The sequence below is a fragment of the Pseudophryne corroboree genome, unplaced genomic scaffold (genome assembly GCF_028390025.1).
Source record: "Pseudophryne corroboree isolate aPseCor3 unplaced genomic scaffold, aPseCor3.hap2 scaffold_370, whole genome shotgun sequence".
NCBI lineage: Eukaryota > Metazoa > Chordata > Amphibia > Anura > Myobatrachidae > Pseudophryne > Pseudophryne corroboree.
This window is the reverse complement of record NW_026970022.1, coordinates 363,127-377,412: the sequence shown is the minus strand read 5'-3', so window position 1 is coordinate 377,412 and position 14,286 is coordinate 363,127. Positions and strand designations below refer to the sequence as shown.

The window sequence follows — 14,286 nt, the reverse complement described above, 5'->3', positions numbered from 1 at the left end:
ACCCGTAGTTTGCATTGTGCATTGGGAGGCACAAAGTAAGCAGACGGGAGGAGAAGTCAGGATAGTGCACAAGGGTATAGAAAGGAGGGGCTCAAGAAAAAAGAAGTGGAACCAGACAGCAAACTAGGCTGGAGAGAGACCTGAGACAAAGAGATCTGAATTACATGAGAGCCGACCAGGGAAAACTCAAATTATGCAGTCAAGTTTCCCACATTTGGGGAAATCGCAGGGGCAGCACACCCAGAGTGCAATGGGTGAGCCTTGCCCTGGGAGAAGCACCTTCATGATCATAGTATCTCACCTGGCAGGTAAGTAGGAGTTGGGCTAGAGCTGGGGAGGGTCGCTGCTCGGGCACCCCCCTGTCAAGTGAAGGAGATCCAACTGAGGCAGCACAAGGGAACTCTCGAAAGAAGAACAAGGCTAGAGGAAGATCTGAGACAAAGAAATCTGACTTTTACCAGAGCTGACCAGAGGAAAGCACAAACACAGTCCCCCACTACCACAAATAATGCAGTCGAGTTTCCCACATTTGGGGAAATCACAGGGGTCAGCATACCCAGAATGCAATGAATGAACCTCACCCTGGGAGAACAATCTTCATGACCATGGTATCTCCTATGCAAAATAAGTATGATTTGGGATAGGGCTGGGGAGGGCCGTTGCTCAGGCACATCTCTGTCAAGTAAGTTGCATTTGATTTGTTGTTTGGGGGTGCTTCAGTATTAGGCAGCCTTCTGCCCTACCATGTTCATCTGAAAATATGTGTTCTCCCTGCAGTTGTTGTCCCCAGATGAGAGTTCCCTTGTGCTGCCTCAGTTGAATCTCCTTTTGGAGAAGACCTCAATAAGATTGTAGCTGATCTGGCTACTGCTAAAACAGCTTGCCTACCTAGTATGACTCCTACCACGCAGAAGGCTAAAAGTACTTTTCTTGGCCCTTTCATCCTCCAGGTAAAGCGTACCCAAGGTCAGGCATACCCAAAGCAAGCTCATGTTTCCAGACCTGCCAAGCCCAGACTGAAGCAATCCTGGGCTGCCCATCAGCCTGCTTCCAAAACGGACAAGCCTGCCGCATGACGGTGCAGGCCTCCCTCTGGGGGATCCCAGGGTGGGGGGCCCGACTTCTAGGTTTGGCAAAGAAAGGTATAATTCTAAGCTAGAGAATTCTGTTTGGAGCTCACCTTGTACTTTGTGAAGAAATAATCAGCATTGTGGCTGAGCAGATACATGTAGTGTGTGGCTGCAAACTGCATGGATCTGCTGCGTTGTAATGCTGATTCTTTTTTTTTGCAAAGTACCAATAGCTTCATATAATGTTCACAATTTTTATGCAGGATCAAATAGCTCAATAGGTAGGGTGTTTGATTAGAATTCAACAGGTTATAGGTTTGAATCCTGGGTATGGTAGTTTGAGATGTGTTATTTAATAAAGTATGTTGTTCTGACTGCCGGCATCCTATTACCTGGGATATCATACTAAATAAATGGAGTTGATAAAAAAAATTTTTTTTTTTTTAACTAGGGACAATTTCCAGATACTTCTCTTTATAACTGAGATTGCCCCCTGGAACTTCACATCAGTTGACAACTATGCATGAGTGGGCAGTGCTTGCCCTGGATCTGTCCACCCATTTATGTGCCGCCATAAAATAAAGCATGACTAACAGTTATCCTGGGCGTACACTACACAATTATCTGTCAGGCTATCTATCCAGTCTGGATGGATGGAATGAAAATCTGGTAATGTATAGGAGCAAATGTCAATTAACCATTTGCTCCCAAACACTAGAAAAGTGGTCAAAAATGGTCATTACACAAATTGGTTAAACCCAAAATTTAACCAATTTGTTTAGGGGACCATTTTTGTCCATTTTTTAGTGTTTGAGAGTAAATCGTTGATGGTCATTTGCTCACATAGATAACCGGATTTCTATTCCAACCAGCCAGTGTTGGAGAGATGGTCTGCCAGATTACATAATGCATACCAGAGCCATAACTAGACTTTTTGGTGCCCTGTGACAGAGAATTATATGCCCTCCCCCCCATTTTTGCAATATGGACAAAAGGCGCATGCCTTGTGGGGAAGGGGCATAACAAGATTGGTCTCAGAGAAAGCACATGAGATATGAAGATATATCTAGTATACTTGACACTCAATGGTTTGTGGTATTGCAGGGGTGCCCTCCTTAAATGCATATACAGTCACACATGGCATGTTTGTGTAAATGGCATATCAGCAGTCAGCACTAACTGGTGACATGCCATTTGTACAAGTAAGCCATGTGTGACTAATATATAAACATACTTTATTAAATAACACCTCAAACTATCATACCCAGGATTCAAACCTATAACCTGTTAAATTCTAATCAAACACCCTACCCATTGAGCTACTTGATCCTGCATCTATTCTAACCTCCAATAACAGATTCAGTTGCATTTTCCAGCGTGTTTTGTTTGCGCCTTTGCAAATGTCTTACATCGACAAACTTATTTAGTACTATTTTGCAAATAGGGTTACATTGTCGCAACATTGTGTTCCCTAATTGCTTGATTTTTTAAATGCAAAAATTGATAAAGACACCTGATAATTGCTCTGTGGAGTTTTCTTTTGTGTCTACTTCTTATCTACATTTAATTCCCTACCTATAATCAAGGCATTTTTAAATGCTGGGTGCTGCCAGGACGTGAGGCCTACCTAGTCTTTAGATCTGAATTTGAATGTACTTGTGAACTAACTTAATTTCCTACTTCTAAATTCATTCCTAAATTCACTACTTACATTAATCCTGTAGTTGGGCATTTTGAGCCTTCAATTGTGGGCATTGTTTTGTGTCCAGACCAGCAGCTGGTGGTGTGCATTTGCTGGAAAGGCATCGAAGACCTCCGATATGCTGCATCTCCTGATGTGTGTCTGCCTCAAGTGGCTGTCAGCATATGCATGCTAGACACCCCATTCCAAGCTGATTGTGACATCACGGAACATGCATCATAGAACAGGCATGCTAGAACATGGGTCTTCAACCTGCGACCCTCCAGCTGCTGTGGAACTACATATCCCAGCATGCCCTGCCTCAGTTTTAGCATACCTTAATAGCAAAACTGTGGCAGGGCATGCTGGGATGTGTAGTTTCACAGCAGCTGGAGGGCCACAGGATGAAGACCCATGTGCTAGAACCAAACCGCAGGTACATTGAATGCTAGCAAGCTGAATGTTTAAATCCTTTTTGTTCCGCAGCATTCCAATGCGGAAGATTCCATGGAACCAGAGATTATTCCATTGAGAAGGACATGCTGCCTGGATGACTGCACTGTGCAAATTAAATCACGGAGCCAGTTGGCTTGTGGGTGGCTCTGGTGACTGGGTGGTTGGGTGGGCGGTGTGTCGGAGGTGGAGCACATGCAAATGAATGTGTATCATCCAGCTAGTGAGAGAGAAAACTCATGCAGGAGTGTGCCTGTTTGTCAGTGAGTTATGCACCTTGCCAGACGTCAAATCTACATGGAGCAACTGGAGGGGACAAGAGCAGGTTTGGAAAATATAGACAGAAGAGCATATATGCTGGCGCATTCTCCATGATTGTGTCAGCTTATGTTTTGGTGCACTGCACTTTCCTCCACTAAGTTTTAGCCATTTTGTTTAAACGCAAGTGTAGTTGCTTCTCGCTCTTTTGGCTGTGATATTGTATTGTGGTTGAAGAGTCTGCTGGAGGGATTGTTTTCTTCATTGGCGAGAGACTGAAGATATTCCAGGATGGAAGGCTTGGGAACACTATCCGTTTTTCAGTTGTGGAAAAGTTGAAAGACCGGATTGGACTACATTCTATAGTAAAGGGTATCTTTGTATTTATTAATCCTCCCTTTATATGTGTCTGTCTTTCAATAAAGCTTTGGGCTTGTGATTCCGTCACCCTCTTACACTCCACACCCATAGCCTTATTAACTATTGTATTGTTTAAATGTATAGTGCAGTTCATGATTTATAGTGTAGGCTGACCTGTACTGTAGTTCTTGAACTGTACTATACCGACAGCATTTGTATTGTGATTTGGCTGTGCTGCAACACAGTACTTATGTGTGTAATGTTTATATATGTTTTTTTGCTTCTTTAGGTCAATAAAGACTGCTTTTTCAATCCAATATCTGAAAACAATCAATGTTTATCTTTGATGGCAATAGAAGTGGTATGATATTTGCTGCTTTTGAAAGGCAATATCTGATATGTCCCCTATCTGGGAACCATATATTAAATGGCTTTTCAGAAAAGGGAGATGGGAGAAGAGCTTTCAGTACTTGTAGGACCGATGCACATTTCCTATTCTAGCCTCCAAAAACAGATTCAGTTGCATTTTCCAGCGTGTTTTGGATGCGCCTTTGCAAATGTCTTACATCGACAAACTTATTTAGTACTATTTTGCAAATAGGGTTACATTGTTGCAACATTGTGTTCCCTAATTGCTTGATTTTTTAAATGCAACAATTGATAAAAACACCTGATAACTGCTCTGCGGAGTCTTATTTTGTGTCTACTTCTTATCTACATTTAATTCCGTACCTCTAATCAAGGCATTTTTAAATGCTGGCGGCTGCCAGGACGTGAGGCCTACCTAGACTTTAGATCTGAATTTGAATGTACTTGTGAACTAACTTAATTTCCTACTTCTAAATTCATTCCTAAATTCACTACTTACATGAATCCTGTAGTTGGGCATTTTGGGACTTCGATTGTGGGCATTGTTTTGTGTCCAGACCAGCAGCAGGTGGTGTGCATTTGCTGGAAAGGCATCGAAGACCTCCGATATGCTGCATCTCCTGATGTGTGTCTCCCTCAAGTGGCTGTCAGCAAATGCCAGCTAGACACCCCATTCCAAGCTGATTGTGACATCACGGAACATGCATCATAGAACAGGCATGCTAAAACATGGGTCTTCAACCTGCGACCCTCCAGCTGCTGTAGAATTACACATCCCAGCATGCCCTGCCTCAGTTTTAGCATACCTTATAGCAAAACTGTGGCAGGGCGTGCTGGGATGTGTAGTTTCACAGCAGCTGGAGGGCCACAGGATGAAGACCCATGTGCTAGAGCCAAGCCGCAGGTACATTGAATGCTAGCAAGCTGAATATTTAAATCCTTTTTGTTCCGCAGCATTCCAATGCGGAAGATTCCATGGAACCAGAGATCCTTCCATTGAGAAGGACATGCTGCCTGGATGACTACACTGTGCAAATTAAATCACGGAGCCAGTTGGTTTGTGGGTGGCTCTGGTGACTGGGTGGTTGGGTGGGTGGTGTGTCGGAGGTGGAGCACATGCAAATGATTGTGTATCATCCAGCTAGTGAGAGTGAAAACTCATGCAGGAGTGTGCCTGCTTGTCAGTGGGTTATGCACCTTGCCAGACGTTAAATCTACATAGAGCAGCTGGAGGGGACAAGAGCATGTTTGCAAAATATAGATAGAAGAGCATATATGCTGGCGCATTCTCCATGATTGTGTCAGCTTATGTTTTGGTGCACTGCACTTTCCTCCACTAAGTTTTAGCCATTTTTGTTAAGCTCAAGTGTAGTTGCTTCTCGGCCTTTTGGCTGTGATCTTGTATTGTGGTTGAAGGGTCTGCTGGAGGGAGGGATTGCTTTCTTCATTGGCGAAAGACCAAAGATATTCCAGGATGGAAGGCTTGGGAACACTATCCGTTTTTCAATTGTGGAAGAGTTGAAAGACCGGATTGGACTACATTCTATAGTAAAGGATGTCTTTCTATTTATTAATCCTCCCTTTATATGTGTCAGTCTTTCAATAAAGCTTCGGGCTTGTGATTCCCTCACCCTCTTACACTCCACACCCATAGCCTTATTAACTGTTGTATTATTGTACAGTTTAAATGTATAGTGCAGTTCATGATTTATAGTGTAGGCTGGCCTGTGCTGTAGTTCTTGAACTGTACTATACCATCAGCATTTCTATTGTGTTTTGGCTGTGCCGCAATGCGGTACTTATGTGTGTAATGTTTATGTATGTTTTTTTGCTTCTTTATGTGCATCGGTCCTACAAGTACTGAAAGCTCTTCTCCCATCTCCCTTTTCTGAAAAGCCATTTAATATATGGTTCCCAGATAGGGGACATATCAGATATTGGATTTCAAAAGCATCAAATATCATACCACTTTTATTGCCATCAAAGATAAACATTGATTGTTTTCAGATATTGGCTTGAAAAAGCAGTCTTTATTGACATAAAAAAAACATACATAAACATTGCACACATAAATACAGTGTTGCAGCACAGCCAAAACACAATACAAATGCTGACGGTATAGTACAGTTCAAGAACTACAGCACAGGCCAGTCTACACTATAAATCATGAACTGCACTATACATTTAAACTATACAATAATACAACAGTTAATAAGGCTATGGGTGTGGAGTGTAAGAGGGTGAGGGATTCACAAAACCGAAGCTTTATTGTAACACAGACACATATAAGGGGAGGGTCAATAAATAGAAAGATATCCTTTACTATAGAATGTAGTCCAATCCGACCTCTGTGCTCTTCCACAACTGAAAAACAGATAGTGTTCCCAAGCCTTCCATCCTGGAATATCTTTGGTTTTTCGCCAATGAAGAAAACAATCCCTCCCTCCAGCAGACCCTTCAACCACGATACAAGATCACAGCCAAAAGGCCGAGAAGCAACTACACTTGAGCTTAACAAAAATGGCTAAAACTTAGTGGAGGAAAGTGCAGTGCACCAAAACATAAGCTGACACAATCATGGAGAATGCGCCAGCATATATGCTCTTCTATCTATATTTTGCAAACCTGCTCTTGTCCCCTCCAGCTGCTCTATGTAGATTTAACGTCTGGCAAGGTGCATAACCCACTGACAAGCAGGCACACTCCTGCATGAGTTTTCTCTCTCACTAGCTGGATGATACACAATCATTTGCATGCGCTCCACTTCCGACACACCACCCACCCAACCACCCAGTCACCAGAGCCACCCACAAGCCAACTGGCTCCGTGATTTAATTTGCACAGTGTAGTCATCCAGGCAGCATGTCCTTCTCAATGGAAGGATCTCTGGTTCCATGGAATCTTCCGCATTGGAATGCTGCGGAACAAAAAGGATTTAAATATTCAGCTTGCTAGCATTCAATGTACCTGCGGCTTGGCTCTAGCACATGGGTCTTCATCCTGTGGCCCTCCAGCTGCTGTGAAACTACACATCCCAGCATGCCCTGCCACAGTTTTGCTATTAAGGTATGCTAAAACTGAGGCAGGGCATGCTGGGATGTGTAGTTCCACAGCAGCTGGAGGGTCGCAGGTTGAAGACCAATGTTTTAGCATGCCTGTTCTATGATGCATGTTCCATGATGTCACAATCAGCTTGGAATGGGGTGTCTAGCAGGCATTTGCTGACAGCCACTTGAGGGAGACACACATCAGGAGATGCAGCATATCGGAGGTCTTCGATGCCTTTCCAGCAAATGCACACCACCTGCTGCTGGTCTGGACACAAAACAATGCCCACAATCGAAGTCCCAAAATGCCCAACTACAGGATTCATGTAAGTAGTGAATTTAGGAATGAATTTAGAAGTAGGAAATTAAGTTAGTTCACAAGTACATTCAAATTCAGATCTAAAGACTAAACACAAAACACAAAATAAGACTCCACAGAGCAATTATCAGGTGTCTTTATCAATTGTTGCATTTAAAAAATCAAGCAATTAGGGAACACAATGTTGCGACAATGTAACCCTATTTGCAAAATAGTACTAAATAAGTTTGTCGATGTAAGACATTTGCAAAGGCGCAAACAAAACACGCTGGAAAATGCAACTGAATCTGTTTTTGGAGGTTAGAAAAGATGCAGGATCAAGTAGCTCCATGGGTAGGGTGTTTGATTAGAATTCAACAGGTTATAGGTTTGAATCCTGGGTATGATAGTTTGAGATGTTATTTAATAAAGCATGTTTATATATTAGTCACACATTGCTTACTTGTACAAATGGCATGTCACCAGTTAGTGCTGACTGCTGATATGCCATTTGCACTAAAACAAATTAAAATGGTAAAAGTTATTGTACTTTAAGTAAAAATAAAAGCTAAAATATCAATCCCAGTTTTGGATTACTTTAATGAACAAAAAAAAAATGCATATAGCAAAGGATAGTTTCAATCTGCCTACCTCTGGGTTATGGACCCAGCATGCTTCCATTACAGTACTCTGCTGCACATGTAAGTGCAAGAGATCCTGAAGCACTCACTCATCATGGGAAAGTACCAATGTGTTTCTTCATTGGTTGATGGAAGAAACATCTTACAAAAACTCTCCACATTATTGACTTTTTAAAATGTTTCTAGGAATCGTTCTAGATGAATGCTTATTAGCCTTTGTCAGTATGGACTTTTACAAAGTGTTGCTGTGGCGCAATCAGTTACTGTGTAAGGCTATTAACCAAAAGGTTGGTGGTTCAATCCCACCCAGGGACGTAATTGACCTTGTTATCAGATTTTGGTGATCTTTATGTAGACAAGTCAAAATTTCAAACCCCCTCTTATGGTGTAGGGTACCTGGCCTTCTCTGATGTAATCAGAGTTAGATTTGATTCAGTGATTTTATAAAAACAGCTAGGAAGCACAATTTAGCAGTGGGTTGCAGAGAAAAAGAAATATGCTGGCAAAAAAATCCAATTGAGTGATTAAACAGCTCTTCATTTTCTGGCTTTATTTTTATGCTAACAAATTTGTTCTCTGAAAAGTGTCCACAAAGCCAAGTTTCTGATTAACACCTTTGTAGGGATGGTTTTTAACCTATTACTAAATTAAACTTGCTTCATTGGAAAGGCAGCAAGATGCATCCTCATTTCAATATCTACTGAAATAATACAGGTTGACACCAGGAAACATTAACGCCACTGCATCCTTTGTGCTTTCTCATGTGGAAGTCTGTTTAATGTGAAAACAAGGTGATATCTAATTAGCACACAGGTAAGGAATTAAGAAAATCTTTATTTAAGGGTGAAGATGTTTCTCACAAAATCGTTGCCCCAATGCATCATTGAAATTCAAGCTGGAAAGATGATTTTAATATATCACTTGTACATTTTGTATTGCTCTTCTGGTGACAATGTAGTTTGTTTTTGTCAATTACCATTTTAATAATCGGGTAAAGAAAATTAAGTGGATTTTTGAAAGAAAACAATACTGTCAATATACTATTAAAACAAATGAAAATGGTAAAAGTTATTGTACTTTAAGTAAAAATAAAAGAGCAAAAATATCAATCCCAGTTTTGGATTACTTTAATTAACAAAAAAAAAAACGCATATAGCAGAGGATAGTTTCAATCTGCCTACCTCTGTGCTATGGACCCAGCATGCTTCCATTACAGTACTCTGCTGCACATGTAATTGCAAGAGATCCTGAAGCACTCACTCATCATGGGAAAGTACCAATGTGTTTCTTCATTGGTTGATGGAAGAAACATCTTACAAAAACTCTCCAGATTATTGACTATTTAAAGTTTTTCAAGGAAACGTTCTAGATGAATGCTTATTAGCCTTTGTCAGTATATACTTTTGCAAAGTGTCGCTGTGGCGCAATCAGTTAGTGTGTACGGCTATTAACCAAAAGGTTGGTGGTTCAATCCCACCCAGGGATGTAATTGACCTTGTTATCAGATTTTGGTGATCTTTAAGTAGACAAGTCAAAATTTCAAAAACCCCTGTTATGGTGTAGGGTACCTGGCCTTCTCTGATGTAATCAGAGTTAGATTTGATTCAGTGATTTTATAAAAACAGCTAGGAAGCACAATTTAGCAGTGGTTTGCAGAGAAAAAGAAATATGCTGGCAAAAAAATCCAATTGAGTGATTAAACAGCTCTTCATTTTCTGGCTTTATTTTTATGCTAACAAATTTGTTCTCTGAAAAGTGTCCACAAAGCCAAGTATCTGATTAACATCTTTGTAGGGATGGTTTTTCACCTATTACTAAATTAAACTTGCTTCATTGGAAAGGCAGCAAGATGCATCCTCATTTCAATATCTCCTGAAATAATACAGGTTGACACCAGGAAACATTAACGCCACTGCATCCTTGCTGCTTTCTCATGTGGAAGTCTGTTTAATGTGAAAACAAGGTGATATCTAATTAGCACACAGGTAAGGAATTAAGAAAATCTTTATTTAAGGGTGAAGATGTTTCTCACAAAATCGTTGCCCCAATGCATCATTGAAATTCAAGCTGGAAAGATGATTTTAATATATCACTTGTACATTTTGTATTGCTCTTCTGGTGACAATGTAGTTTGTTTTTGTCAATTACCATTTTAATAATAGGGTAAAGAAAATTAAGTGGATTTTTGAAAGAAAACAATACTGTCAATATACTATTAAAACAAATTAAAATGGTAAAAGCTATTGTACTTTAAGTAAAAATAAAAGAGCAAAAATATCAATCCCAGTTTTGGATTACTTTAATTAACAAAAAAAAAATGCATATAGCAGAGGATAGTTTCAATCTGCCTACCTCTGGGTTAAGGGGCCCAGCATGCTTCCATTGCAGTACTCTGCTGCACATGTAAGTGCAAGAGATCCTGAAGCACTCACTCATCATGGGAAAGTACCAATGCGTTTCTTCATTGGTTGATGGAAGAAACATCTTACAAAAACTCTCCAGATTATTGACTTTTTAAAGTTTTCTAGGAAACGTTCTAGATGAATGCTTATTAGCCTTTGTCAGTATGTACTTTTGCAAAGTGTCTCGGTGGTGCAATCGGTTAGTGTGTTTGGTTATTAACCAAAGGGTTGGTGGTTCAATCCCACCCAGTGATGTTATTGACCATGTCATCAGATTTTGGTGATCTTTAAGTAGACAAGTCAAAATTTCAAACCCCCTCTTATGGTGTAGGGTACCTGGCCTACTCTGATGTAATCAGAGTTAGATTTGATTAAGTGATTTTATAAAAGAACAGCTAGGAAGCACAACTTAGCAGTGGGTTGCAGAGAAAAAGAAATACGCTTGCAGAAAAATCCAATTGAGTGACTAAACAGCTCTTCATTTTCTGGCTTTATTTTTATGCTAACTAATTTGTTCTCTGAAAAGTGTCCACAAAGCCAAGTATCTGATTAACACCTTTGTAGGGATGGTTTTTCACCTATTACTAAATTAAACTTGCTTCATTGGAAAGGCAGCAAGTGATGTCATCCAAGCAGTGGGTCAAAGTTGGCTTCAACCCTCGTCTGCTTATGAAAAGAGAAAAGGGATATGCAGGGCATGGCGGCCTTTTGCGACGCTTGGATGACCCCTAGTTCGCATTAAACACCCCCACCCTCCTTCGGTGTGGGGCTCATGTTGGCCATGCCCCAGCCCCTGAAGCATTCAAGCTGATTTCTTGCAGCAGCTAGGTACTGTAACAGCTCCAGAGCTGCTCTGTAAGGCAAGTAAAAGGGTGTGGGCCCTGCAGCACTACCTGTAGTTTGCATTGTGCATTGGAAGGCACAAAGTAAGCAGACGGGAGGAGAAGTCAGGATAGTGCACAAGGTTATAGAAGGGAGGGGCTCAAGAAAAGAGAAGTGGAAACAGACAGCATACTAGGCTGGAGAGAGACCTGAGACAAAGAGATCTGAATTATACGAGAGCCGTCCAGGGGAAACACAAATTATGCAGTCAAGTTTCCCACATTTGGGGAAATCGCAAGGGGCAGCACACCCAGAGTGCAATGGGTGAGCCTTGCCCTGGGAGAAGCACCTTCATGATCATAGTATCTCACCTGGCAGGTTAGTAGGAGTTGGGCTAGAGCTGGGGAGGGTCGCTGCTCGGGCACTACCTTTCAAGTGAAGGAGATCCAACTGAGGCAGCACAAGGGAACTCTCAAAAGAAGAACAAGGCTAGAGGAAGATCTGAGACAAAGAAATCTGACTTTACCAGAGCTGACCAGAGGAAAGCACAAACACAGTCCACCACTACCACAAATAATGCAGTCGAGTTTCCCACATTTGGGGAAATCACAGGGGTCAGCATACCCAGAATGCAATGAATGAACCTCACCCTGGGAAAACAATCTTCATGACAATAGTATCTCCTATGCAAAATAAGTATGATTTGGGATAGGGCTGGGGAGGGCCGCTGCTCAGGCACATCTCTGTCAAGTAAAGGAGATTCAACTGAGGCAGCACAAGGGAACTCTCATCTGGGGACAACAACTGCAGGGAGAACACATATTTTCAGATGAACATGGGGTGGCAGAAGGCTGCCTAATACTGAAGCACCCCCAAACAACAAACCAAATGCAACAACTAGTGCAAGCATTCCTGGGGGATGGCCTGCAGCAGATGGATTTGAATATGGTGATGTCATCCAAGCAGTGGGTCAAAGTTGGCTTCAACCCTCGTCTGCATATGAAAAGAGAAAAGGAGCGTGCAGGGCATGGAGGCCTTTTGTGGTGCTTGGATGACCCCTAGTTCGCATTAAGCACCCCCACCCTCCTTCAGTGTGGGGCTCATGTTGGCCATTCCCCAGCCCCTGAAGTATTCAAGCTGATTTCTTGCAGCAGCTGGGCACTGTAACAGCTCCAGAGCTGCTCTGTAAAGCAAGTAAAAGGGTGTGGGCCCTGCAGCACTACCCGTAGTTTGCATTGTGCATTGGGAGGCACAAAGTAAGCAGACGGGAGGAGAAGTCAGGATAGTGCACAAGGGTATAGAAGGGAGGGGCTCAAGAAAAAAGAAGTGGAACCAGACAGCAAACTAGGCTGGAGAGAGACCTGAGACAAAGAGATCTGAATTACATGAGAGCCGACCAGGGAAAACTCAAATTATGCAGTCAAGTTTCCCACATTTGGGGAAATCGCAGGGGCAGCACACCCAGAGTGCAATGGGTGAGCCTTGCCCTGGGAGAAGCAACTTCATGATCATAGTATCTCACCTGGCAGGTAAGTAGGAGTTGGGCTAGAGCTGGGGAGGGTCGCTGCTCGGGCACCCCCCTGTCAAGTGAAGGAGATCCAACTGAGGCAGCACAAGGGAACTCTCGAAAGAAGAACAAGGCTAGAGGAAGATCTGAGACAAAGAAATCTGAATTTTACCAGAGCTGACCAGAGGAAAGCACAAACACAGTCCCCCACTACCACAAATAATGCAGTCGAGTTTCCCACATTTGGGGAAATCACAGGGGTCAGCATACCCAGAATGCAATGAATGAACCTAACCCTGGGAGAACAATCTTCATGACCATGGTATCTCCTATGCAAAATAAGTATGATTTGGGATAGGGCTGGGGAGGGCCGTTGCTCAGGCACATCTCTGTCAAGTAAGTTGCATTTGATTTGTTGTTTGGGGGTGCTTCAGTATTAGGCAGCCTTCTGCCCTACCATGTTCATCTGAAAATATGTGTTCTCCCTGCAGTTGTTGTCCCCAGATGAGAGTTCCCTTGTGCTGCCTCAGTTGAATCTCCTTTTGGAGAAGACCTCAATAAGATTGTAGCTGATCTGGCTACTGCTAAAACAGCTTGCCTACCTAGTATGACTCCTACCACGCAGAAGGCTAAAAGTACTTTTCTTGGCCCTTTCATCCTCCAGGTAAAGCGTACCCAAGGTCAGGCATACCCAAAGCAAGCTCATGTTTCCAGACCTGCCAAGCCCAGACTGAAGCAATCCTGGGCTGCCCATCAGCCTGCTTCCAAAACGGACAAGCCTGCCGCATGACGGTGCAGGCCTCCCTCTGGGGGATCCCAGGGTGGGGGGCCCGACTTCTAGGTTTGGCAAAGAAAGGTATAATTCTAAGCTAGAGAATTCTGTTTGGAGCTCACCTTGTACTTTGTGAAGAAATAATCAGCATTGTGGCTGAGCAGATACATGTAGTGTGTGGCTGCAAACTGCATGGATCTGCTGCGTTGTAATGCTGATTCTTTTTTTTTGCAAAGTACCAATAGCTTCATATAATGTTCACAATTTTTATGCAGGATCAAATAGCTCAATAGGTAGGGTGTTTGATTAGAATTCAACAGGTTATAGGTTTGAATCCTGGGTATGGTAGTTTGAGATGTGTTATTTAATAAAGTATGTTGTTCTGACTGCCGGCATCCTATCACCTGGGATATCATACTAAATAAATGGAGTTGATCAAATTTTTTTTTTTTAACTAGGGACAATTTCCAGATACTTCTCTTTATAACTGAGATTGCCCCCTGGAACTTCACATCAGTTGACAACTATGCATGAGTGGGCAGTGCTTGCCCTGGATCTGTCCACCCATTTATGTGCCGCCATAAAATAAAGCATGACTAACAGTTA

General features: G+C 42.2%; 6 non-coding genes across 6 annotated transcripts; all 6 read right to left on the bottom strand.

Moving 5' to 3' along the window:
* Positions 1–153: 153 nt before the first annotated feature.
* On the bottom strand, positions 154–316 carry LOC135021493 (U1 spliceosomal RNA). Its single transcript, XR_010218742.1, has one exon. It is a non-coding gene; the product is annotated as a U1 spliceosomal RNA (small nuclear RNA).
* A 152-nt stretch (positions 317–468) lies between these two features.
* Positions 469–632, bottom strand: LOC135021503 (U1 spliceosomal RNA). Its single transcript, XR_010218749.1, has one exon. It is a non-coding gene; the product is annotated as a U1 spliceosomal RNA (small nuclear RNA).
* Positions 633–11,623: 10,991 nt separating this feature from the next.
* LOC135021466 (U1 spliceosomal RNA) lies at positions 11,624–11,787 on the bottom strand. Its single transcript, XR_010218716.1, has one exon. It is a non-coding gene; the product is annotated as a U1 spliceosomal RNA (small nuclear RNA).
* Positions 11,788–11,937: 150 nt separating this feature from the next.
* On the bottom strand, positions 11,938–12,101 carry LOC135021409 (U1 spliceosomal RNA). The gene has a single exon (XR_010218661.1). It is a non-coding gene; the product is annotated as a U1 spliceosomal RNA (small nuclear RNA).
* A 674-nt stretch (positions 12,102–12,775) lies between these two features.
* Positions 12,776–12,938, bottom strand: LOC135021530 (U1 spliceosomal RNA). Its single transcript, XR_010218767.1, has one exon. It is a non-coding gene; the product is annotated as a U1 spliceosomal RNA (small nuclear RNA).
* Positions 12,939–13,090: 152 nt separating this feature from the next.
* LOC135021373 (U1 spliceosomal RNA) lies at positions 13,091–13,254 on the bottom strand. The gene has a single exon (XR_010218626.1). It is a non-coding gene; the product is annotated as a U1 spliceosomal RNA (small nuclear RNA).
* Positions 13,255–14,286: the final 1,032 nt, after the last annotated feature.